A 23,797-nucleotide genomic window follows, 5' to 3' on the forward strand; every position below is an offset into this window, starting at 1 on the left:
CTCAACAAACGGACAAAATCCCTCCATCTGCACTGTGCTTTACCATTCTGGAAGTGCTGTCCCTTCCATTACATTTCCTTTGATCCTTAGAGCCTAGTGAGGCCCACGGAACAAGTGGAGTTCTCCCATTTTGAAGCGACAGAGAGGACAAGTGACTTGCCCAAGGCCACAGACACACTGGGACAGAACCCTCCATAACCAATTCCAGTGCAAAGCCTGGAAAGCTGTCTTCTCCAGGGAGCACAGGAAAGCGACTACAATTCTGCCCTAATTAAAGACCCTCAAAGACTTCTGAGATTGAATTCCCCACTTGGCTTTCCTGGGAAGGTGCAAAGAGGCCACTGCTCAGTACGCAAGGCGATAAGCACAGAGTTCTATCTCTCTGGTTGGCTGAGTGGAAGCACAGGGCTCTCGGGTCTAGGCTGACTTCCCAAAAAGCAGTCCCTACCCTCAGGGAGATCCCTGCCACAGTTTACTGTGAGAGCACAGAAGCTCTTCACAAATAGGGGGCCATGTCCTTTATAGATTCCAAATGTCACCTAGTAGACAGTTGGCACTTACGAGATAGACCAAACAAAGTTCTCACTCTTCTACTCATGGACTCAGTCCCTCTGAAGCCTAAAAGCACACAGCACAATCCAGTCCAGCTGGCTCACCCAATCTCCTCTCAAATCTGCTTAACATACAATGCAGCTTATTACTCCTGCCAAGATGCCATCAGGAAGATATGCCACATTGCAGTGTGCACCCCACACCGAGGGATGAGGGGTAGAGCCCGGGGAAAACTCCTTCAATCCACTTCTGCCTGCTGGTTTCATCCTTTTAGTTCATCTAGGCACTAACAAGGCTGTAGTAAGTCCTGGTTGTGAGCATGGAGCCCACCAAGACAGGACCAGTGATACAACAGAAAAGCAAGCAGGTTACAGTGGGCACTAAAAGGAGCTTAATGAATAACAAAGAGGATGTCAGCAACCAAAGACCTTTTAGAAGATGCTAATTAAGCAAGAAAATACACCTGTGTGTACTTCGATTCCTCTTTTAACTCCTTCCTGCTGGCTTAGGGATGTGTGATTAGAACATAAGGCTGAAAAGGGAGACAGCTGAAGCCAAGCACCTGGAAGATCATTTAACCACATTAACTCAACCCTGGAAAATAATTAGTAATGCAATTGTTAATACTATCACCGTTTGTTTATGCAGGACCTTCCTTCCTGAGGGTTCAAAAAGCTTTGCCAGATAGATCTTATCTGCTTTAGTCTAAGGAAGGACTGGGTTGGGTCACACAGGAACCAGAGTTGCTCAGCACCTACTATGTACAGTCTAACTAAACGCTCAGCCTTCAATAAATGACCTTGCCCCTAAGAAGCTTCAAAGAAAGAAGATCTTGCCCCGAGATGGGGAGAGACAGGTTAACTGCTCCCCCACCATCATAGTGTGATGAGTGCTCTGAGGGCAAAGAGGAGAGGAACCTGGCTGGGGCAGGGGTTTAAGGACCAGACAAAAAGGTTGCCCTCCTGAGAACCCAGACAAATCTTCCTCTGATTGTAAACTCACACTGGAGCACCACCCGGCATTATACAATTAAGAGGTCTAGACTTCTGGAAACAAATTCCTTTGGTGTTTGTTCAGAACTGGTGCCCGAAGAACTACTCCCATCAACGATACCAAAAACAAAAAGGCAAAGAATGGACAGCAACCCTCAGCTTCCAACCCCATTTCTGGGGAGCACCTGAGTTAAGCCTGTTCTGTGGCACAAGAAGATCATCGAAGCCGTAAGAAAACTGGGACAAGAAGTCTGGCTTCCTCAATGCCTAGATGTGTTCCATCAGCTTCACCCAACATTTTTCAGTCTACAAAACACCGGGGAACATGGATCATCAAACATGCCATCCAGTCATCCCCAGCCTTAACTATTGGATTGACCAAAAAGTTCATTCGGGTTTTTCTGTACCATCTTACAAATCCACCACCTACCCACCCCCACCTGTACCCACCAAGGTCATCACCAATCTCGCATGCATGTCACAGTCCATCAAAGGAGTTGTTTCAACGTAACAGATGGGGAGAAGGATCAACAATCTTATTTTGCACACTGATGCTGTACCCAATCTCACCTTTTTTGTTGCTTCATCACAAAAAAGGAGACTCTCTCAATTTTACTCCCATCTCAGAAATGTTCCTGGCTACCTGGCAAAAATCAAAAGGTTTAGTCTACCTTGAATAAAAACAAAGCCTTTTCTTATCCACTGAGTTTTCCAAAGTGGGATTCATTCATTTAACAAATATTTACTGAGTATCCTTCATACGCCAGGCACCTTGCTACAGGCTGTGTACTCATTATCTCTAATGCTCAATACTCTTGCAAAAAAGATAATGTCACCTTCACTTTATAGGGGACAAGACCAGTGATCCTACTGGTTAAGCAACTTGCCCAAAGTCGCACAGCTGGTAAGGGGCAGAGTCGGGATTAAAACCCAGCTCCAAAATCAGACTCCATCTACCACATTGCTCACCCCACTTCCAACTCCCCTCACCCCCACCCTCCCAGTCTCCCCTATCTCCCCACCCCCACCCCATGATCAGGGAGGGTGCCTCCTCTACAGGGTCAGCTCAGTGAAAGAGATAGACAGGTAAACAGAGAACTCACCACACAACATGGTAAGTGCCAGGACAGAGGTTCAAAGTGCTGTGGGGACCAAGAGGAAGAAAGGAAAGCAGGGAAGTCTTCTCATCGGAGGAGACAGAGAAGCTGGGTCTCAGGAGATGAGCAGAGCTTCAGAGACAGAGGTGAGCATTATGGAGAGTGAAGTGCACAAGCAAGAAGAAAAAAGTAAGCGGATGTCTAGAAAAGGTTCAGGAGCAGTAGGAAACTCAGAAGCAAGGAAATACAGGACAAATGAAGCAGAGTGGCAGCAACTCAGGCCAGAGGGTTGAATTTGGGCCAGAGTGCTTTTTGCATACCACGTTAAAGAGTGTGGACTTTATCCCAAACAAGGGAGAAACCATGGCCTTTCTAAGGGAAGAGACATTGGTTTTTTGTTGTGTTTTTTTTTTTTTTTTTTTTTTGCAGTACGCGGGCCTCTCACGGTTGTGGCCTCTCCCGTTGCAGAGCACAGGCTCCGGACGTGCAGGCTCAGCGGCCATGGCTCACGGGCCCAGCCGCTCCGCGGCATGTGGGATCTTCCCGGACCGGGACACGAACCTGTGTTCCCTGCATTGGCAGGCGGACTCTCAACCACTGCGCCACCAGGGAAGCCGCAGAGACATTGGGTTTTTTTCTAGGAAAATAATTTTTAGAGCAGTAGGGTAGAGTAGGGAGAGACTGCCCACATTTCATTCATCTGTATGCACCACAGCATTATAAAGCACCTCTTATGTGCCCTGCACTATCCTAAATGCTAGAATACAATAGTAAGACAGTATCTGTTCTCAAGGCACTTAGAGTCTTGTGAGAGTCAGACAAGTAAACAGGCAATTACAATGCAGCCTAAGTGCCAAAATAGAAGTAAGCACAGAAGGACAGTAAAGGGCGGTGGGATCCCAAAGGAAGTGACATTTAAACTGAGACCACAAGAGCAATAAGGAAGGTAAAGGGAGTCTGGAATGTCTGCATTCCAGACAGCACGACCAGCTTGTGCAAAGGCCCAGAAGCTACAGAGAATGAGATAAATTTAGAGAGCTGTTAAGAGGCTGAATCCAGGTGAAGAAATGAAGGCCCAGTTTACCCACAGGTCCTCGGCACTCAAAATATGGTGGTGAGAAGGAGGTGAAGGGATTCGATTCAAAGATAATACATGAATATGGGGTGTTATGAGAAGAAACTGATTTAGACAACAACAAAAAGAAAATGCTAAAGGGGGAGAATTGGCTCAAAATCTATCAGCCTTCACCCTGAAGTTCAATCATTTGCTAAAATGTGACCTGAATCTAGAAAGTCTGAGGACTTCTACCAAAACACAAAGGTGTACTCTATGGAGATAACACGTTTCAGCATGCTGACCGAAGCACGAGTCAAGATAAAGCACATTATCCTGAGATACGTGGCTCCTCTATTGATGGAGAAGGGGAGCAGACTCACAGATGCTAACTCTCAAAATCACACATGCCACAACAGACTGAAAAGTTCATCACAGGGCTGCATCAGAATTCCCAGGGCAAACCCTAGGTCCTGAGCCCCCGACACCAGGCGCGTGCCTACCCTGATGGCAGAATGGAGAGTCATTTACTGAAGAAAAAGATGGACCCCGAGGGTGTGTTAAATAGACAGGACATGACTCAGAAGGAGGGGAAGAGTAAGTCATAAATACAGGGCAAAGGAAAGCCAGTCAATCAACCCTTGGGTACACCTCTGCCCCAAGGCTGCACACAGGTCTCCTGCCTGTTAAAAGGAAAGAGACCTGGGCTCGGCAACAGGGCCTTCCTCAACAACATAAGCTTTAGCAGAAGCACATTTACTTTCCACTTTCCTCTCATGTTAGAGGGAGGGAGCTGTCTAAAACGCCACATTTTTCCCCCTGTGTAGTTTGCTACTTTTTATTTTTAAAAGAAAGGTGCATCCAGACCGTCTATGAGTTTAACACTATGGCTACTTCAACTGCTCATGTCAGTAATCATAGTCAGATTGAGCCTTATATTTACATCTACATTAACTAACACCCACACCCACACCTTTAATGCATGCTAAGAATGGATCCCAATGTAACTCTGTCTGCTCACCCAACCCAGCCCAAGGTTTTCCAAAGCACAGTCACCAAGTTGAATCACAAAGAGAGAGTCCAGATTTGGCTAACATGGCACAGGGCGCTCCCTCACCAATCCCTGCATCAGTTATTATCTCTGAGAGGAAGGAGAGCTGAGATGAAGAGCTCAGCTCCTAAAACATTTTTTAAACAAACAAAAAATATTTTACTACAATATGGGTATACATCTAACTATCATTACAAGCAAACGAGATACACGTTGCCAGTAGGCATATTTAAAAGTTAATTTCATACCAAATGCAAAAAAAAAGGCTCAACTGCTGAAGCCAGATTGCCTGGGTTCAAATCCCAGCTCTAACACTTACTAGCTAGGTGACATTGAGCAAATTACTTAACCACTCTGCACCTCTATTTACTCATCTGTAAGATGGGGATACTAACAGTATTAAATTACTTAATACAGGTAAGGCACTTACAATAGTGCCAAGCACAAAGAATGTGCTCAAAAAGCACTATTATTATTATTATCACTCAACTACAAATTAGATAATTCTGCAGCCTCACAGCTTCAAACAGGAAGTCACTGGCATTTAAACATCACTTTAAATAGCTTAACAAGGATATTCTCACTACACACAAAATCTATACTATCCAAAAGCTGTGCCTCTTCTCCTTAACATCAGGATAGCAGCTCAAACCAGTACAGGTCCTCCACAGAGAGACACCAAGTTCAATCATGAAGCAGAAATTAGTGCTGAGATCTGACTAGTATAATAACAACACATACACATTGTGTGTCAGGCACTGTTCTAAATACATTAATATACTGACTTATTTGACCCTCACACAACCCTATGAGATAGGTAATCTTACCATCCCCATTTGATTGATAAGAAAGCTAAGGCATAGTGAGCTGTGCAATTTCTAAAGGTCACAGAGCTACATATGGCAAAGTGCAGATTTGAATAGGCAATCTGGCTCCAGAGTCAGTGCTCTTAATCTCTATGTGCTCTCACCACACTGTCCTTGCTGATCGCAATTTCCTAGGGACATCCACAAATTGTTCGCAGAAAGAGAAGTTTCTCAACCTTCTAGAAAGGAAGTCACAGCTAAATAACACTAGTTCTTCAGATACTTGAAGATACTGAAGCTAGTCTAGTGACAGTGATTCGGATTGGTCTGCCTGGAGTAAGCCTTTTGCAGGCAGGGATGGGGTAGGAGTGGGGAGCAGGAGATGGTTAGTGCGGAGTCCTAGATCAAACCAGATTTGCCAGTCCAATCATGGAGCAGATGCTGGCCCTGAAACAGGCTCCAGTAAGAAGCATGCTCCCAACTCTGGCTTGGGCATAACCACAGGGCATCAAAGGAAGTGAGGACCATACTCACAGCACTCTGTAGCTCCAGACCCCTTCTCTTTTCTCCAACCCCAAGTCCACTATCTCTCAAGCCATGCTTAGTTTTGCTAATGAAACTGATTTTTTTTTTAATGTGGTTTGATGGGAAGAATATAAAGGAAGAGAAGAAAACTACCAGAAGAGAAAGGGGCAACTTTTACAATCCTTTCCTTCCATCACCACACTGGTCCAGGTTGTAAAGCAGCTCTCCAAAATCAGGTGCCTCACGGACAGAATGATGTGAAAAATGTTCGCAGAGCTTTACCCCAGTCAGCTTGACCTCTTACCATAAACTGACCTGGGTTTCTCCTCCCTAATCCCAACCTGCCTCCCGCCCTCCTCTGACCCCACCTACCCACCAAATCCACACCCCCAAAGAACACTAACAAGCCCTTCTTACCAAAAGAAACGATCGAAAGAGACAGACATGCTGCAAGAGTGAATTCAGGAACTGGTGACAGCAGGTACCTAAATGGTTAGTGAACACCACCAGAAATTTGTTTTCTTATGACTCCCCACCATCTGACACCCACAAATCTCCACTTCCGGCAGGATACCAAACTGAAGATGTGATGGGGAGAGCAAAGAAAATACAGTGAGCATGAATGCACTGCTTGTGACAGGGATGTGTTCAAATACTTTCAGCCTGATCTCTACGCTCTTGCCCACGTTCGCCTGCACAGGTGAAGGCATACACGGCTCAATTCTACACCCAACTCTCAAAAATCAGCGTGAGATCTAAGAACATTAACTTAGGGACCACAGGCAAAGGGCAGCCTCTATAGAAGAGTGCCCTTCTCAGATTAAATAATTTTCAGCGTCACTCGTAGCCCATGCATCCTGCTCCGCTCCCAGGGAGCATGCCAGCCTGTCACCGGAGGCCACCTTACCCGCTCTGGGGCTGAGCTGGGGCAAGTCGCTACCTCTTCTTCTTTCCAAGTATTGTGATTTCTTCCAGTCCCTGGGGCCCCTGAGTCTTCAGCTGAAATTGGGGCAGATGCTGCTATAAGAACTGTGAAAAGGCTGATCTAAGTCTAGAAGATGGTCATTTGATTGGCTTTAGTTCCCTCTTTACCAAACCTGCCCAACATCCTTCAGGTCTCTCTTCCCCCCTTCCCTACTCTCCTCCTCCACGGAAAAGACCCCTTTCCTCTCCCACCGGCCTGGTACGGTCGGGCCTCCGCCCCACACTCCAGGCTTTTTACTCTCCGCTAAGAAGTTCCGCTCCAGTTCGTGACTCTGCTTTTCCGGGGCTGCGTACCTACTTCTGGTTGCCCCGCCTCGGATCCCCTGCCCCAGGGCTACCACTGGAATCTAGGCCCCCTCCCCTCCATTCCTATCGCCTTTTTTTCTCTCCGCCTCCAACCTTCCACCACTCCATTTCCTCTTCTTAACCCCGGTGCTAGTCCTTCCTCCGCCCGAACTCCATGTTGGTGTCCCCATGATCCCCTACAAGTCTAAACTCCCGGCCCGACTACTCCAATCCCACAACAAACTTTCTGCCGCTGCCCACTCCCTTCAGACCGCCATCTTGCCGCAGGGCAGGCCGGGTAGTGGTCACGGCCGCGGGAATCCCCACGCCCTAGGCGTCGTGCGTCATCGGGGGCGTGGTCATGGGGGCGTGGCTTCCAACTGGGGAATAGTGGGGCGCCAGACAAGGTGGAAAGACGGGGAGCTCGTAAGAGCAGGCTTTGGTGGCCTGGCAGCAGAAGAAGGAAGGAGGTGTCAGGAGTAGGGCGATAGCGAGAAAAGTGGGGAAAGATTCTGGTATTCAAAAAACAAAACCAAAAAAGACTGGGGGCAAACAGCACAAAAATATAGTGAGGGAGTTGCAGCACTGGTTCCCCATCACCCAAAGGATAAAAGGCAGTTTCTTAACTTGCCACATGGAAATCTCTAAGACCCAGCTTCTTCGCCCCTTCATCAGCCTCATTTTCCACCTCTCCCGGGGACTTCATGTTCCCCATTGTCCTGTTTTCAGGCCATTAGGCCTGAAAACGTCCAAGCCCTCTCCTCCCCTTGCATTATGAATTCCTACTCCTCCTTCAGCCCTCAACTCAAATTATCACCTCCTCCAGGAAGCCTTTCCCAATATCCTAGATTGGATTTGGTGCTCCTTTTGCTGGGTATCTCTAGCCACTTGCACATAACTTCATTGTAGCTACCTGTGCTGTAATTATTTATTTACATGTTGTGTCTCTCACTAAACTGCTGCTCCTTCAGGGCAAAAACTACATCTGATTACATCTTCATATTCCCTAGCAGGTGCCTGGCACACAATAAATACTTAAGAAATAAATAGCATAGCATTCTGCCACTCACTAAGAATACTCCTGCCTCAGGGCTTTTAGGCTTGCTCTTCCTTGTGCCTGGGATGTGCTTCCTCCATATATTTCCTCTCATTGTGTCTCTGCCCAGATGTTACCACCTCAGAGAAGCCTTCCCTGGCCAAACTATCTAAAACAACATCCCCAATCACTCTCCCTTACCCTGCTTTAATGTTTTCTTTCACAGCACTTATCACTATGTGACATATTATATTTTTGTTTGTTGACCATCTCCCACTATAATGCAAACTCCAGAGCTCTGGGACCTTTTTCTCATTCGTTACTGTATCTAAAGCAATGCCTGGTATAGTAGGCACTCAATAAATGTTTATTGAATGAATAAATGGCATGGAGATAAGTGATAGAGGGATTTTGGAATGTATTGATGGGGAGAAGAAATTGAAAATACTGTAAAATAGGGAAATGCATAAATGGAAGGTACAGGTCCCTAAGGCCAGACTTGGCCATATCAAGAATAGGAAGGAAGACAGAAGCCAGACGCAGCAAGGGAGGGAGGGAGTCGGGTGAGGGCCAGGTGGAACTCTGGAGCAGGGTCCTCAGGGAGCAGAGCTCTCCTGGGAAAGCCCCAGTTCAGGTAGAGGAAATGGGATGGGCAGGAGGCTGAGGAGTTTACTCAGATCTAAAGACGAAATCCACCCCGAGCCCAGGCCTCTTTTGGCCAGATGGTTCCGGAGGAGCCTCAGCATCTGTTCCTCTGTAAATTATCCAGTGCTCCCTCCTGCCTGTCTTCTCTGGTGACAGCCGGAACAATTGTCCAGGAATTCCATCTGCTCCCCTGTTCTTCTCCCCTCTACAGCTCATCAACATTTTAGAGTGGAGAGGTGTCCCATTTCCCTGGGCCGAGGGTTGGGCGCCCAGTTTGTCCCTTGGTGGAGCTGGCCTCAAGCACTCACTCCTCTAACAGCACAACAAATAAAACCTCAGCAAAGATCCCCAGGCCCTTGGAAGGAGGGGTCAGTCATCTTTATTTCTCATCCTGTCCACTTTTTTCAATCCCATTCAACTGTTTATTATTATTAATTTAATAAAATTATACTAAATGAATCAATTATATTGGTTCTTGCAGAGCTTTATCAAATAGGGGTTCCCGGTCATTGTACGTTTCCACATGGTTCCCTTTAAATTGTCCATACACTACTTTCAAAATGTGACATTCATTGCGATATAAGACCACAAACTCAGATTTTTTTGAGATGACTTTTACTCTTTGCTAAAGGAATCTGACTGAAAGAAGAAAGAGAAAAGAAAGATCATCTCTCTACTTTTCCCTAAATTGTTTTGGGATCCAGAGGAGGAGGGAGGCCCATGAACTGTCAGGTAAACAAACTTAGGGTATATAAATCTGAAAAACGATTTAAGTTTATATTTTGTAAACAGGGGAAGTGTCAGTAAACATAAATATACCTTTGAAAAGAAAGGGAGTCACAGTCCTCCAGAGTTTTTAACTTTTAGGATATGTAAGATAAAGTTCTTTTTACTATGAGGAGGCTGGCTGACCTCATCACTCCTTTCTCCATGGATGTACAAATGCACACATGCGTGTGTACCTATACATTCATTAGACCACAATTACATACTTGTTCGCTCTCACTGTAAAAGAACTATGAGGAAGGTGGTAAAGATTAAGGATCTCTTCTAGGCTTTCAGGGTTTTATGAAGTAGCTGCAATTTGTGGTAGAGTCAAGCTAACTACCTTTTGATGGCAGCTTTCATGACTGTGCCTTGGTGTTCACAGGGCTACAGGGGCTGTAGGGCCCACCTGAGTAAGCATGGGCAAGTATTTCCCAGGTCACAATCCACCCAGGTCCAAGACAGTTCTTTCTCCTGATTTCACTCATGTAGATCCAGTCTCCCCATTGGAATGAATGTTTGTGTGGTGTCCACACTTAGCAGAAGAGAGCTTCGGAATGGAAGTGGGTCTTAGGATACATTCGCCCCTATGTTCATAGCAGCATTATTTACAATAGCCAAGACATGGAAACAACCTAAATGTCCATCGACAGATGAATGGACAAAGAACCTATGGCATATATATATATATATATATATATATATATATATATATTACTCAGCCATAAAAAGGAATGAAATAATGCCATTTTCAGCAACATGGACGGACCTAGAGATTATCATACTAAGTGAAGTAAGTCAGAAAGAGAAAGACAAATACCATATATCACTTATATATGGAATCTAAAATATGACACAAAGGAACATATCTACGAAACAGAAACATACAAACATAGAGAACAGACTTGTGGTTGCCAAGGGGTAGGGGGGTTAGGGGAGGGAAAGACTGGGAATTTGGAATTGGCAGGTGCAAACTATTATACATAGGATGGATAAACAACAAGGTCCTATTGTAGAGCACAGGGAACTCTATTCAATATCCTGTGATTAGCCATGATGGAAAAGAATATGAAGGAGAGCGTACATAGATGTATAACTGAGTCACACTGCTGTACAGCAGAAATTAACACAACGCTGTAAACCAACTCTACTTCAATAAAAATTTTAAAAAGGAAGAAGAAGTGGGTCTTAGAATAAGACAGCAATTTGAGCTGCAGGTATTGGAGGAAACTGCTGGGAAAAGAGCTGAAACCATCCTGGCTTCAGCCCCAGAGTCCTTTGAACTGTTCATCATGTTAGCTTGAAGGGCCTTAAACCATATTCAGCCATTCTGGTTGCAACTGACATTATCTACTAATAGTTTGAAGCCGAAAGGCTACCTATCTTCTCATTTATGACCTGATTAGACAAGCTGAACCCTATTTACCTGGTTGTTTTGACAATGTTTTCAAAACCTCAACAGGTGAAAACTCAGTCTGCTTCCCTAGATTTAAGTTGTACACATTTCCTAATTCTTCTATTAATAGAAGTCCATGACTGCCACACTGGTGGATAAGCTTTTATTATGTATAGATGTCTTTTTCCTAATTTGGGATGTTGAATTTGATGGGAGTCTAAGAAATGTAATTTTTAAAATTTATTTATTTTTAGTTATTTATATTTTTGGCTGCATTGGGTCTTCATTGCTGTGCACAGGCTTTCTCTAGCTGCGGCAAACGGGGGCTACTCTTCGTTGCAGTGCGTGGGCTTCTCATTGCGGTGGCTTCTCTTGTTGCCGAGCACAGGTTCTAGGCGCACGGGCTTCAGTAGTTGTGGCACGCGGGCTCAGTAGTTGTGGCTCACAGGCTCTAGAGCTCAGGCTCAGTAGTTGTGGCACATGGGCTTAGCTGCTCCTCAGCATGTGGGATCTTCCCGGACCAGGGCTCAAACCCGTGTCTCCTGCACTGGCAGGCGGATTCTTAACCACTGGGCCACCAGGGAAGTCCCTAAGAAATGTAATTTTAAAGACCATAAATAAATAAATAAACAGGGACTTCCCTGGTGGTCCAGTGGTTAAGACTCTGCACTCCCAATGCAGGGGGCCCAGGTAAGAGCCCACATGCTGCAACTAAGACCCGACGCAGCCAAATAAATAAATATTTTTAAAAATAAATAAATCAAGACCTTGAGTCTTTGCAGGATCTTGTATTCTTAAATATTCTTAAACCCACTTAACTCTTAAAAGGTACTTAATAAAGGCAGGAACTCAAATAAATATTTCTTCACTGATATATATGAAATAATGCTATGCACAGCAGCACTATTACAATAGCCAAAAGGTGGAAGCAACCCAAGTGTAAAGCACAAATGGACTAACAAAATGTGGTATATACACACAATATAATATTTTTCAGCCGTAAAAAGGAAATTCTGACACATGCTACAGCATGGATGCACTTTGAAGGCACCATGCTATGTACATTAAGCCAGTCACAAATACTCCACGATTCCACCTATACGAGGTTCCTAGAGTAATCACATTCTTAGAGACAGAAAATAGAATGGTGGTTGCCAGGTGCTGGGAAATGGGGGATGGGGAGTTACTATTTAATGGGTGTAGAGTTTCAGTTTGGGAAGATGAAAAATTCTGGAGCCGGATAGTGGTGATCGTTGTACAACAATGTGTATGTTGGCAATCAGTGTTAATGCCACTGAATTGTACACTTAAAGTTGGCTACAAAGGAAAATATTATATATATTTTACCACAATAAAAATATTTCCGGTAAAAAAAAAAAACTTTAAAATATACATCCCGTATATCTTTATATGATACTGAGTCTTGTCTTCTGGCTTCTGGTGGGCTCCCTGAGGGCAGGGCTTGTCTCCCCACTCAGACTTTGGGCAGGTGCCTCCCTTCTCAGACTTCAATTTTGAGTCCTGGGGAAGCTCAGAAAGTGCAGAAGCACCAGCTTACCTCCCTCTTCTGGACGGCACTGGGGCCTGTTTGGCAGGTCCAACTTCACTCTGACCCAGTAGCATCTGGGTCGTTCTGCCATCCCCTGTCTCTTTGCCGAATCAAGAGGGCTTCCCTCCATCCCAGGTCTGTACCTGAAACTTGGCCTTGAATGTTTGTGCTGTCCCATAGACCAAGTAACTGTTCATACATGAAATGTTAAAAGAGGAGGCCCAGCTCCCAGAAGCTTCAGGTAAACCTCCTGGGATGGCTCCTTTAGCGGCTGCTGGAGAGGCTGGAGCAGGACCTGCCTGGGCTGTCTCCTCCACCACCCCCTCATGGGCACTGGTAGTGCTATGCTTTACACTCATAGTTCTGGATATGGGTGAACCTCTTGCCCTTTCAGACCTGTGCACAGGAATCTGCAAACTCTCATGATTCCAAATGGATGCATCCCCTCTCTTGACATTTGGACACTAACTGCGCGACTGCGCACTTAGCACGTCAGCGGGCAAAGTGTCCCCCTCTGCCACTTCTCAACTAACCCAACACCCACAGTCAGCATCTACCCTCATCCAGCTTCCTTCCTTTCCCTGAGCAGGTATCTCCAGATACCCCAAGTGTGGCATCCAGGGCCTGAGACTTGGCACTCCTCAGGGAGCCCCTAAGGCACATAATAAGCCCTCTCCCCCCACAACACCCACAGTCCAACAAAGCCAAAAGGAGGGGCACAATTGTTGGTTTAGATTTCAGGCCTTAAGCAGCTGTCTCCAACTCCTGCTGTGAGGGAGAGGTTGGGGTGGAGGACAGGAAACAACCAGAGGGGGAGGGCATTTGTGTCAGGGCCCTGTGCTGGCAGAAAGGCCCAGCGAAGGGTGGGACAACATGGATACACCTGACTCCCTCCCTGCACGAATTCAGTGCCCACCTGCAGCCCCTACTTGTTGGACTGGTCAGAACCGGCTTGGAGGGGCAGTGGCAGGACAAAACAAGCAGGCAGATGATGGTCCCTTACCTGGTGAGGACAAGGGCCAGGCCTGCATGCCCCTGGATCTCCGTGAGGCCCAGGCCCCGCAGGTGCATCTGGTCCCCTGTTTACTTGGGGTGTGTGGGTAGTGAATGGGTGTGCCTGCCCTACTAGACTGTAAGCTGCTTGAGATCAAGGCCCAGTACCTGTTTTCATTCGTATTAATTGTTGCACTCATTTGACTAATGCTTACTGAGCATCTGTGATCCCTTCCCAGCTCCTGACCATATGTGAGGCTCTGATGGGGAGACAGAGAAATATCTGTGGGTGGGTCAATAAATATGCAAATGAATGAGGAGCTCCTCTTGCTCCCTGTTCTCTTGTCTCTGCACCCTTATTTGGTGTTGGTAATACACAAAACTTTTGGTTTGAAAGGAGATTAGGGAGAGAGGAAGGGAACCTGGGAACCCGCCCCCAAGGGAAGGCCAAAAAGATGAATCCACGTGGCTGGGGGCCCTGGAGGAAGGGTTGATTGGCAGGTACTCAGAAAGGAAATGCTCAGGGAAGTGGGGAATCCAGAGGGTTGGGAATCTGGGGTATTCTAGAGCAGTAGTTACTGGTAGGGTCTGGGATCAAAGCCAGAAATGAGTCTCAGATGTCTACTGGCACCCCTCCAAAAGAGGCCACTATTCAGGTAGGTTTAGGAGGATCCCAAAGTCATCAGGCTTCTAGCCCAACCTATTCCCAAAGTCCTCCGAAGAGTAGCCACTAAGTGGTATTGTGAAGCAGAAATTAAAGACAAGAATTGATTAGCACCAGACAGCCCATACCAGTCACTTTTCCCAGGGATAAGAGCAGGGTCTTTGATGGACTTCCCTGGTGGTCCAGTGGTTAGGACTTCGTGCTTCCACTGCAGGGGGCGAGGGTGTGATCCCTGGTCAGGGAACTAAGATTCCACATGTCGTGGCCAAAAAAAAAAAAAAAAAATAGCAGGGTGTCTGAAACAGACTGCCTGGGTTGCTATCCTGCAGTTAACTAGCTGCAAAACATGGGCAAATGACTGAAGTGCTCTGTGCCTCACTTTCCCCATCTGTAAAATGGGGTTAAGCATCGTACCTACCTCACAGAGTTGTAATGCTCAGATGAGTTCATGCATGTAAAGTGCTTAGAACAGTGCCTGGTACATAGGGTGTTCCTCTCTTTTATCAGCGAGGACCTTGAGGCTCAGAGAAGTTAGTTATCTCCTGAAGGTCACTCAGCTGTGGATGATGGAGCCAGGATTTGAAGCAGCTTCTGGTACTCTTACCTTGATATCACATGGCCTGAAGAGTAATAGGAGCAATCTCAGGCTGCTGAGCCACGGAGGATGGTGATGCGGAGCGTTTAACCTCAAGGCATGCTGCAGAACAGGTGCGTGGGAGGAAGAAGCAGTTCTGAAGCTGAGAGACCAGGTAGGAAATGCTTGTCTTGAGTCTGGTGTGTTGAGGAAGGTGGACAAGGACTGAGACAGTGAGACCGAATGGACCCAGGGTCCCAAGAGAAAGAGGACTGGACAACGTTTGGTGAGCAGCCTGAACAAGGGAATAGAGGAGGTGAGGATGGCTTTAAGGTTTGAAGCCTCAGTTACCCAGAGAATGGAAAGTTCTCTGCTGGAAATAGGTTTGTTTCAGGGGATTCTTGGAAATCCAAGCAGTGAGACAAGCCCTCTTTCCTGGGTGACTGTTAAATAGGCGAGGGGTGTGTGTGTTAGAAAGTTTTGCAGAGACTGAAGCCTGGACTCAGTGGTGTCCTTTACGTCAATCCTCCACCCCTAGTAATGGATTCTCAGAGATACTGGAACGGGGGACTTCCGTGGTGGCACAGTGGTTAAGACTCCACGCTCCCAGTGCAGGGGGCCTGGGTTCGATCCCTGGTCAGGGAACTAGATCCCACATGCATGTCACAACAAAAGAGCTGGCGAGCCGCAACTAAGAAGCCCACCTGCCACAACTAAGGAGCCTGCCTGCCGCAACTAAGACCCAGTGCAACTAAATAAATAAATATTAAAAAAAAAAAAAAGATAGTGGAACAGAAACAGATGCTGAGATACAAGCCCCAGCACAGCCCAGCACAGCGCAGTTCAACTTCCCATCATTGCTCTCATCACTAACCCCTTCTCCTACTCCAGGGCAGGAAACTGACTTTACCAGGGACCACCCCCTCCCCAAAGCCTCAGCAACCACTCGTCCCAGCCTCCATTCTCCCACCTCCTATACACATATCTTCGCTTGTACACACACTATCTCATCCTGCCCTCGCAGCAACCCCGTTAGAGAGGAAGGCTGGTACTATTCTCCCCATTTTACAAACGAGGAAACTGAGGCCCAAAAAGGTTATGAGACTTTCTCAGAGGTCACACAGCCAATGCCAATCAGTGGCCAGATTCCAAATCCTGTTCACTTTACTTCACTACCTCCACTTCAAGACATCTCAAGCAGATTAGGGCCAGAGGCGCCCATCTCCTTTCCCCAGCAGATCCACAGACATTCCTTGGTATTGGAGGGCATTAGTTTTCACTCTGGGAATAATGGTGTGGTGGGATAATGACTGGGTATTAAGGAGGCAGCAAAAAAATGGACAATGAGGGATGTGGCATCATTATGGATAAGCACCAACCATTAGGGCTGGAACCATCCTTAGAGGCCACTGAGTTAATGCCCACTGTTTACAAGGGAAACTTAGGGCCAGAAAGAAGGGACTTGCCCACTGAATGCTTCTGACATTTTGTTACTCCCTTTGTTCCAGGTATCTATCACTGAATATAACAAATCACCTCAAAACTTAGTGGCTTAAGACAACAATCATTGTATTATCTCTCAGATTCCTGTGGGTGATTCAGGAAGGGCTCAGCTGGGCGGCTCTGACTTTGTCTCTCATGCAACTGTCAGTTGGAGCTGAAACAGCAGGAGCGGGAGCAGCTGGGCTCTCCGGGCCCCTCTGTTTCGCCACGTGTCTCAGGTCCTCTCCATGTGGCGTCTCCACTGGGGCTAGTTTGGGTTCCTCACAGCATGGTGACCTCAGGGCAATAAGACTGATTACACAGCAACTCAGGCCTCCAAAGGCAAGTGTCCCAAGAGAGTCAGGTGAAACCTGAATCATATTTTGTGATCTAACCTCAGAAGTCACATAGCATCACTTCCACCATAGTTACAAGCCTGTCTAAAGGCAAGGGGAGGGAACATAGACCCTATCTCTCAATGGGAGGAATGTCAAAGTCACATAAGAAGAGCATGTGGGGCGGGAGATCTTGTGGCAGCCGCTTTTGGAGACCACAGTCTGCTATACCCTTGCACAATTGCCAAAATCGATAGCTTGGCACAGGGCAAAGGCCAGCCTGGGTCAAAGCCCTGGCTTCATCACTCACTAGCTCTGTGACCTTGGGGGAGTCACCTAACCCCTCGTATCTCCTCCTTCCTCATCCACGAAACCAGAATAATCGTAACGCCTGTCAAAAAAAAGTAGTAATGCCTGTCTTGCAGGGTTGGGGTAAGGATTGAATGGAAGGGCCTGGCCCATAGAAAATTCATCTTTTTTTCTTCTTCCAAGTTATGAGAAAGCAGTGAACACACCATCAACCTAAATCTTGCACCCTGACCATGAAACAAACCCAAGTCTCAATAAAGACAGAAAAACAAATTCAGTGCTACATAGTACAAGATGTGATATGATAAATCAAGAGCTGGGTTATAGCAGTAAAGAAAAATAACGTCCTTCCCCTCACGGAGTTTATAATCTAGTAGAGGGAGCCAGTCTATATATCAATATGCTAATACATATACATGTCAGGTGGAAAAAGTGTTCTGGGGAAAAATAAAGTAGGGTAATGGAAATATGCCAGGGGTGGGAATGGGGTTATTATATAGGATAACCAGGGAGGGCCTCTTTACTAAAATGAAATTTGAACAGAAGACTGAATGAAATGGGGGGAGTGAACTGCGAAAATATCTGAGTAAGAGCATTTCAGGAAGAGGGAACAGCTAGTGCAAAGTTCCTGAGGCAGGGAACATGCTTGATGTGTTCGAGGATCAACACAGAGGCCAATTTAGCTGGAGCAGAGCAAGGCAGGGGGAGTGTAGGGAACAAGGTCAGATGGGATCCACTGGAAGGTTTTGGGCAGAGATGTGACTTAATTATGACCTCTATCTTTTAAACAAACTTTTTATTTTGAATAATTTTCCTTTAAAAAAAATATTTATTTAGGCTCTGCCAGGTCTTAGTTGTGGCACACCGGATGTTCGTTGAGGCATGCGGGCTCTTTTAGTTGTGACATGCATGTGGGCTCTAGTTCCCTGACCAGGGATCGAACCTGGGACTCCTGCATTGGGAGCGCCGAGTCTTACCCACTGGACCACCAGGGAAGTCCCTGAATAATTTTCAACTTACAGGAAGTTTGTAAAGATAGTAAAGACAGTTCCCATACACCATTCACCCAGTTTGCCCCAGTGTTAACATTATACATTACCGTGGTACATTTGTCAAAACTATGAAGCCAGTATTGGTACCTTGTGTAAACTAAACTTCAGACTTTACGCAGACTTCACCAGTTTTTCCGCTAATGATTTTTTTTTTTTCTGTTTCAGGATTCAGTTTAGAATATCACATGGCATTTAGCTGGCTTCCACTTTATCAGGATCACCCCAGCTTCTTCATGACAATAGAAGATCCATTAGGAAGCTGTTGCAGTAGTCCAGGAAGGAGATAGTGGGGCTTGAACCCAAGTGTTAGAGGTCAGATTGTGGAGGGCGGACAAATTCTCGGTTGGAGGCAGAGTCAACAGGATTTGCAGGACATGGGATGTGAGAGAAAGAGGAGAGTTAAGCATGATGCCAAGGATTTTAGCCTAAAACACTTGGCCATTCACTGATATGGGTGAGACTGACATATGAAGACTATTGGGGGCTGGAAATCAGGAGTTTGCATTTGAACATGCTAGGTCTCAGTTGCTTATTGGACAGTGGTTAAGTGGAGGCGTCAAGCAGGCAGTTGGATACACGAGGCTGGATTTCAAGGATACATCTTAGCTGGAAATATAAACTTGGGAGTCATTAGCTTAGAGGTAGTATTTAAAGTCATTAGGCTGGATGAGATCACGAAGGGAGTGGGTGAAGGTAGAAAAGAGAAGAGGGGGATTTCCCTGGTGGCGCAGTGGTTAAGAGTCCGTGCCTCCAGTGCAGGGGGCCCGGGTTTGATCCCTGGTCAGGGAACTAGATCCCACATGCATGCTGCAACTAAGAGTTCACATGCCACAACTAAGGAGCTGGCAAGCTGCAACTAAGGAGCCTGCCTGCCACAACTAAGACCCAGTGCAACCAAATAAGTAAACAAATGAAAAGAGGTCTGAGGATTGAGCCCTGGGTCTGTGGAAGAAATTGGAAGGTTGAGGAGGAAGCAAAGGAGGCTGAGGAGGGGCGGCCATTGTGGTAGGTAGGGAAGCTCCTGAGGCTGAGCCTAGAAGCCCAGGGAACCACTGTGTCCAGTGCAGCTTACAGAGCCATCAAGATGAAGACTGAGAAGCAACTGTTGGATTTGGCAAGGGTGAGGGCACTGGTGACCTTGACAAGAGTAAATCTCGTGGAGTGGTGGGGCAAGAGTGGGTTCAACAGAAAATGAGAGGAGACGAGGCGAAGACAGCAGGTATAGACAAATGTTTCTGAAGAGTTTTCAGTAAAGAGAAGCAGAAAAATGTAGCTGGAAGAGAATATGGGATTGAGGGAGGTTATTTTAGGATGGGAGACAGGACGATGAAAATGATCTCATAGAGAGCAAACTGATGATGCAGAGGGGATGTGGAGAACCGCTGGGGCCCCAGAGTAACACAGGTGAGAAGGGATGGGAACTAGTGCCCAGGAGGAGGGAGGGCTTCACCTGTGTAAGAACACTGGCATCGCATCAATGGTAACAGATGCAAGTATATGGAGACAGATGTAGGTAGGCGGAGGAAGCACGTGGAAATTCTCTTCAGACTGCTTCTATTTTCTTCATGAAGTTGGAAACAAGACCACCAGCAGAGGGAGGAGGAACAGGAGGGGCTGGAGGTTTGGAGGAGAGAGGAGGAAGTAAAAATAGCCGTCGAGGGGGCTGAGAGAGTGCACAGAACTGGGGAAAGGCAGGAGCATGGATGGTCAACACAAAGAGTGTTTGAGGGCATGAATTTAAGGGAGACCAGTCAGCCTAGATATGTGTTATTTCCAGCCACGTTCAGCTGCTTGGGTGCAGGCTGGAGAAGTCACTGCGGTGGGGTCTTCCCAGATGAATATGATGGGAAAGAAGGGCCGGGGAGTTGGTATATGCAAGGAGCTGATTATAATGATAGATCATTGAATCAAAGCTGAGTAAGGAGGGAAGGGTGAATGTGATGGGGGTAGGTGTTGCTGAAAAGGGGGTAGGATCAATGGATGAGAGACAGGGCTGACTTATCCCTGGAGGCATAGTGCCGAAGGCCCACAATAGTTTTAGGGGTCCACAAAATATTTTAATTTAGTTTAAAATCAGAAGAAAAAAGTGAATATAATAAAAATGAATATATAATAATGGACCCAGCCTGGATTATATTCATCCTGATACCAAGGAAATCATAAAATATAACTTTTAATATTCTCTCATAGAGGAAGGGGCCCATGAAGGCGAAGTGTCTAGGGCCCACAAAAGTCATAATGTGACCCTTATGAGTGATCCCAATGGATCCAAGTTCAATATTTGTTGAATTCATTTATAATGGCAAAAAAGTAAACATACCTAAGTATCCAGAATTGTTTGAGTCCAGGTACGACGGGCTGAAAAGATAGGAGTTGGTAATAGGAAAGTGTGATACTTAAAACTGAGATTATGGACTGTGTGAAGCAATTGGTAGTAACAAGGTTTGGGTGGGAACATCCTTCTCATTGGTGGAGAAGAAACCAAGGCGATGGGAAGCTGGTTTTATTGGTTATCTACTGCCATATTAACAACATCCCAAAACACAGTGGCTTAAAACACTCACCATTTATCTGTTTACCGACGATTTATCTGCTCATCCACCATTGATCCGGTAATATGGCTGCACTCTGCTGAGCAGTTCTTCTCTTGGTCTTGCCAGGGCTCTTTCATGAGGCTGCAGTCAGCTGGAAGCTTGACTGGGGCTGGGTAACAGGACCTCATATGTGGTGGATGTTGCTCAGGGCATCTCAGTTCTCCTTCATGTGGCTTCTCATCTTCCAGCAGGCCAGACTGGACTTCTCTACATGATGTTGGAAGTTTTCTAAGAGGGCAAAGGGGAAGTTGCAAGAGCTCTTGAAGCCCAGACTCTGCGGACTCACACAGTGTCATTTCTGCCACATTCTGTTAGTCAAAACAAGTCCTAGGACCAGCCCAGATGCAAGGGGTTGAGAAACAGACTCCACCTCTTGTTGCAAGGAGCAGCAAAATCACTGCAAAGTGTCACGTGGGACAAGAGGAACTGGAGAGGCCATCTTTGCAAACAAAGTATCGCACATGTTGGAAAAATTGTCTATGTGGTACCAAATCAAGCATCACCAAGAATTTGACAGAAGTGAGAGTGAAGAGAGTGACAAGCCAGGTGCTAAAATCTTCAAAGCATGAGGGAGTAGTAAGTGATACAATCTGATGCTATCAACTTCTAAAGCTTCAAGTATCTTTATTGTTTCATCAGTGAATGCGAGTGAATTTCATTAATGAAAAGGAACTCTTCATTTTTCACAACTTTGACTCAGTCACTCATCAATTCAGACTCTATCTTAAGGAAGGAACCTAAAACTTATGCATGAAAATTTGTAGCACTTTTATTTATCTGGGAGCTGTAGCCCCAGTGCCTGCCCCAGTGCCTAGGATGATGTCTGGCATGGAGTAGTAACACATAGGTGCTCAGTAAATATATGTTGAATGAATTTATAATGGCAAAAAGTAAATACAACCTAAGTATCCAATAATGAGGGCTAGGTTAAATTTGGGTGTATCTATTTCATAGACTATCATGCAGCCATAACAAAAATTATGATTTTAAGGACTATCAATATATGATGAGGAGTGAAAAGAAAGCAGGATATAACATTACAGGTTCTGTGTAAAAACAGCTGGATAGGAAAAGGAGTCAAACAACAGCAGTGGTTTTATGAAGCAAATAGAATCATGAGTGATTTTTAACTTTTAACTTTTTTTTTTTTTTTTGCCACACCACGAGGCTTGTGGGATCTTAGTTCCCCAACCAGGGATTGAACCTGGGCCACGGCAGTGAAAGTGCCGAGTCCTAACCACTGGACCACCAGGGAATTCCCCAAATTTTTAGTTTATTCTAAAAGTTCTTTAATGTTACTGAATTTCTTTTATGGTAAGAAAAAGTTGAACACATTCATTTTGGAAAGATGAGAAATGTTGAAAAGCAGCAATAAGAAAAAATAACCTATAACTCCATCATCCAGGAAAAAAAAATCACTGCCAACATTGAGACACATTCTGTTTTGTTCCTTGCTTTTTTTCCCCTTCACCTGACGTATTCTTAGCTTTTAAAAAAATATATCTTTAGACTTCCAAGAGGTGACTTTTAATAGTCACATAGGGTTGATATACCATAATCTATTTGACTTACAGTAATTTTGGACATGATAGGTTCTTTGCAATTTTTCAGTGAAAAAAATTAAAATAAATGGTCAGAGCCGTGGCATTACTCAACTCAAATTTAGAAAGCTCTTGAGGAAAGAGGTGATCAGAGTTCCAGGGAAGGTGGCTAGGAAGATAGGGTGGGTGTGGCTGTTCTGTCCAATGGAGAATGCAAGAAAAATTAGTCCAGCGGCTCCGACTTGTTGGGGGGTGTCTATGGGAAGCTGTTCTGCACGGGCTAGGACTCCTCCTTCCCATGTTTTGAACTTAAAGATCGTGAAATCTTTTTTTTTTTTTTACATTTTTGGCTGCGTTGGGCCTTCGTCGCTGCGTGCGGGCTTTCTCTAGTTGTGGCGAGCGGGGACTACTCTTCGTTGCAGTGCGCAGGCGTCTCATTGCGGTGGCTTCTCTTGTGGAACATGGGCTCTAAGCGCGCGGGCTTCAGTAGTTGTGGGACGCGGGCTCAGTAGTTGTGGCTCACAGGCTCTAGAGCGCAGGCTCAGTGGTTGTGGCACACGGGCTTAGTTGCTCCACGGCATGTGGGATCTTCCCGGACCAGGGTTTGAACCCGTGTCCCCCCACACCGCCAGGCGGATTCTCAACCACTGAACCACCAGGGAAGTCCAAAGTTGGTGAAATCTTGATTTGAAGGACTAGAGATGGACAATGGTGGTCCTAATCTCTGCCCCCTTGCCTTGTGCAAACAAGAAACGGTTTCCTGCCCTTGCCTCTGCCTTGAACAGATATCTCTGAGCCATTAGCCTGGAGGGATAGAGCTCCCTCACTCCCCCTACATAACTCTCTCAGTCTGAGCTCTGGGTTTGGGGCAGTCGACGATTAGCCTGAGGTCAAGAATGGATGTTTTCCGGGGTACACAGGTGGGAACTTGGGGGGCACATTTACAAAGTCAGGGGCGTTCCCAGTTCAGAGAAGCTTCCCAGTAGTGGTCACGAAAGTAGTGGGGTAGGAAAGACAGACGTGACGGAAGGAGGGATGGAGGGGGTGGGTGAGTGGGCCAGGCTAATACTTAGGCACGGATCGATCCTGGAAGGCTGTGGTTGGCAATGAGGGGGGAAAGAAGCGGACGGGGCGGAGGAGGAGGGGAGCAGACAGATTAAGCAGGTGATGTAGGATTTACAAATGGAGGAGGCGTGGGCTGGTGACAGGAGGAGGGCCAGGAGCGGCAAATATGCCCTGAACGTGCATGGGATATATATGAGAAGCGTGATGGGAAGCGGGCTGGTGAGAGCAGAGATGGGGCGTGGGGTGAGCAGTGCGGGTCACGAAAGCGGAGATGTGAGATGGAGAATAACGGCTGTGCACATTTGGCCGACCCTTTACAGTCTGCTCCCATTTAGACTCCCATAATTTCCTCCTCCCATCAGGGAGAGCGAGGTGCAGAGAGGTCGGGCGGCTGCGGAGGGTGGGGTCCCAGGAGAGCGCGAGGCCCAGAGGAAGGGTGAGCGCCTGGGCG

At 46.3% G+C, this 23,797-nt stretch overlaps 1 protein-coding gene and 1 non-coding gene across 14 annotated transcripts in view; both read right to left on the reverse strand.

The window, feature by feature from the left end:
* TJAP1 (tight junction associated protein 1) overlaps positions 1-20,763 on the reverse strand; it is a 37,185-nt gene extending 16,422 nt beyond the window's left edge. For 3 of the 13 annotated variants that reach the window (XM_029243840.1, XM_029243837.1, XM_029243834.1), the window contains exons 1-2: positions 7,591-7,637; positions 6,985-7,076 (exon numbers count right to left, since the gene is read on the reverse strand). The gene's annotated coding sequence lies outside the window, so the exon portion shown is untranslated. Of the gene's footprint in view, positions 1-1,729; positions 1,851-2,114; positions 2,188-6,984; positions 7,640-20,466; positions 20,505-20,710 lie in introns of those variants that run through there. The other 10 variants (XM_029243843.1, XM_029243839.1, XM_029243844.1 and 7 more) reach the window with 7 other exon arrangements.
* A 1,160-nt stretch (positions 20,764-21,923) lies between these two features.
* On the reverse strand, positions 21,924-21,995 carry TRNAE-UUC. Its single transcript has one exon. It is a non-coding gene; the product is annotated as a tRNA-Glu (tRNA).
* Between the last annotated feature and the right edge of the window lie 1,802 nt (positions 21,996-23,797).

The sequence above is a fragment of the Monodon monoceros genome, unplaced genomic scaffold, assembly GCF_005190385.1.
Source record: "Monodon monoceros isolate NGI ecotype Baffin Bay Population unplaced genomic scaffold, NGI_Narwhal_1 Super_Scaffold_3, whole genome shotgun sequence".
In the NCBI taxonomy this organism is placed as follows: domain Eukaryota; kingdom Metazoa; phylum Chordata; class Mammalia; order Artiodactyla; family Monodontidae; genus Monodon; species Monodon monoceros.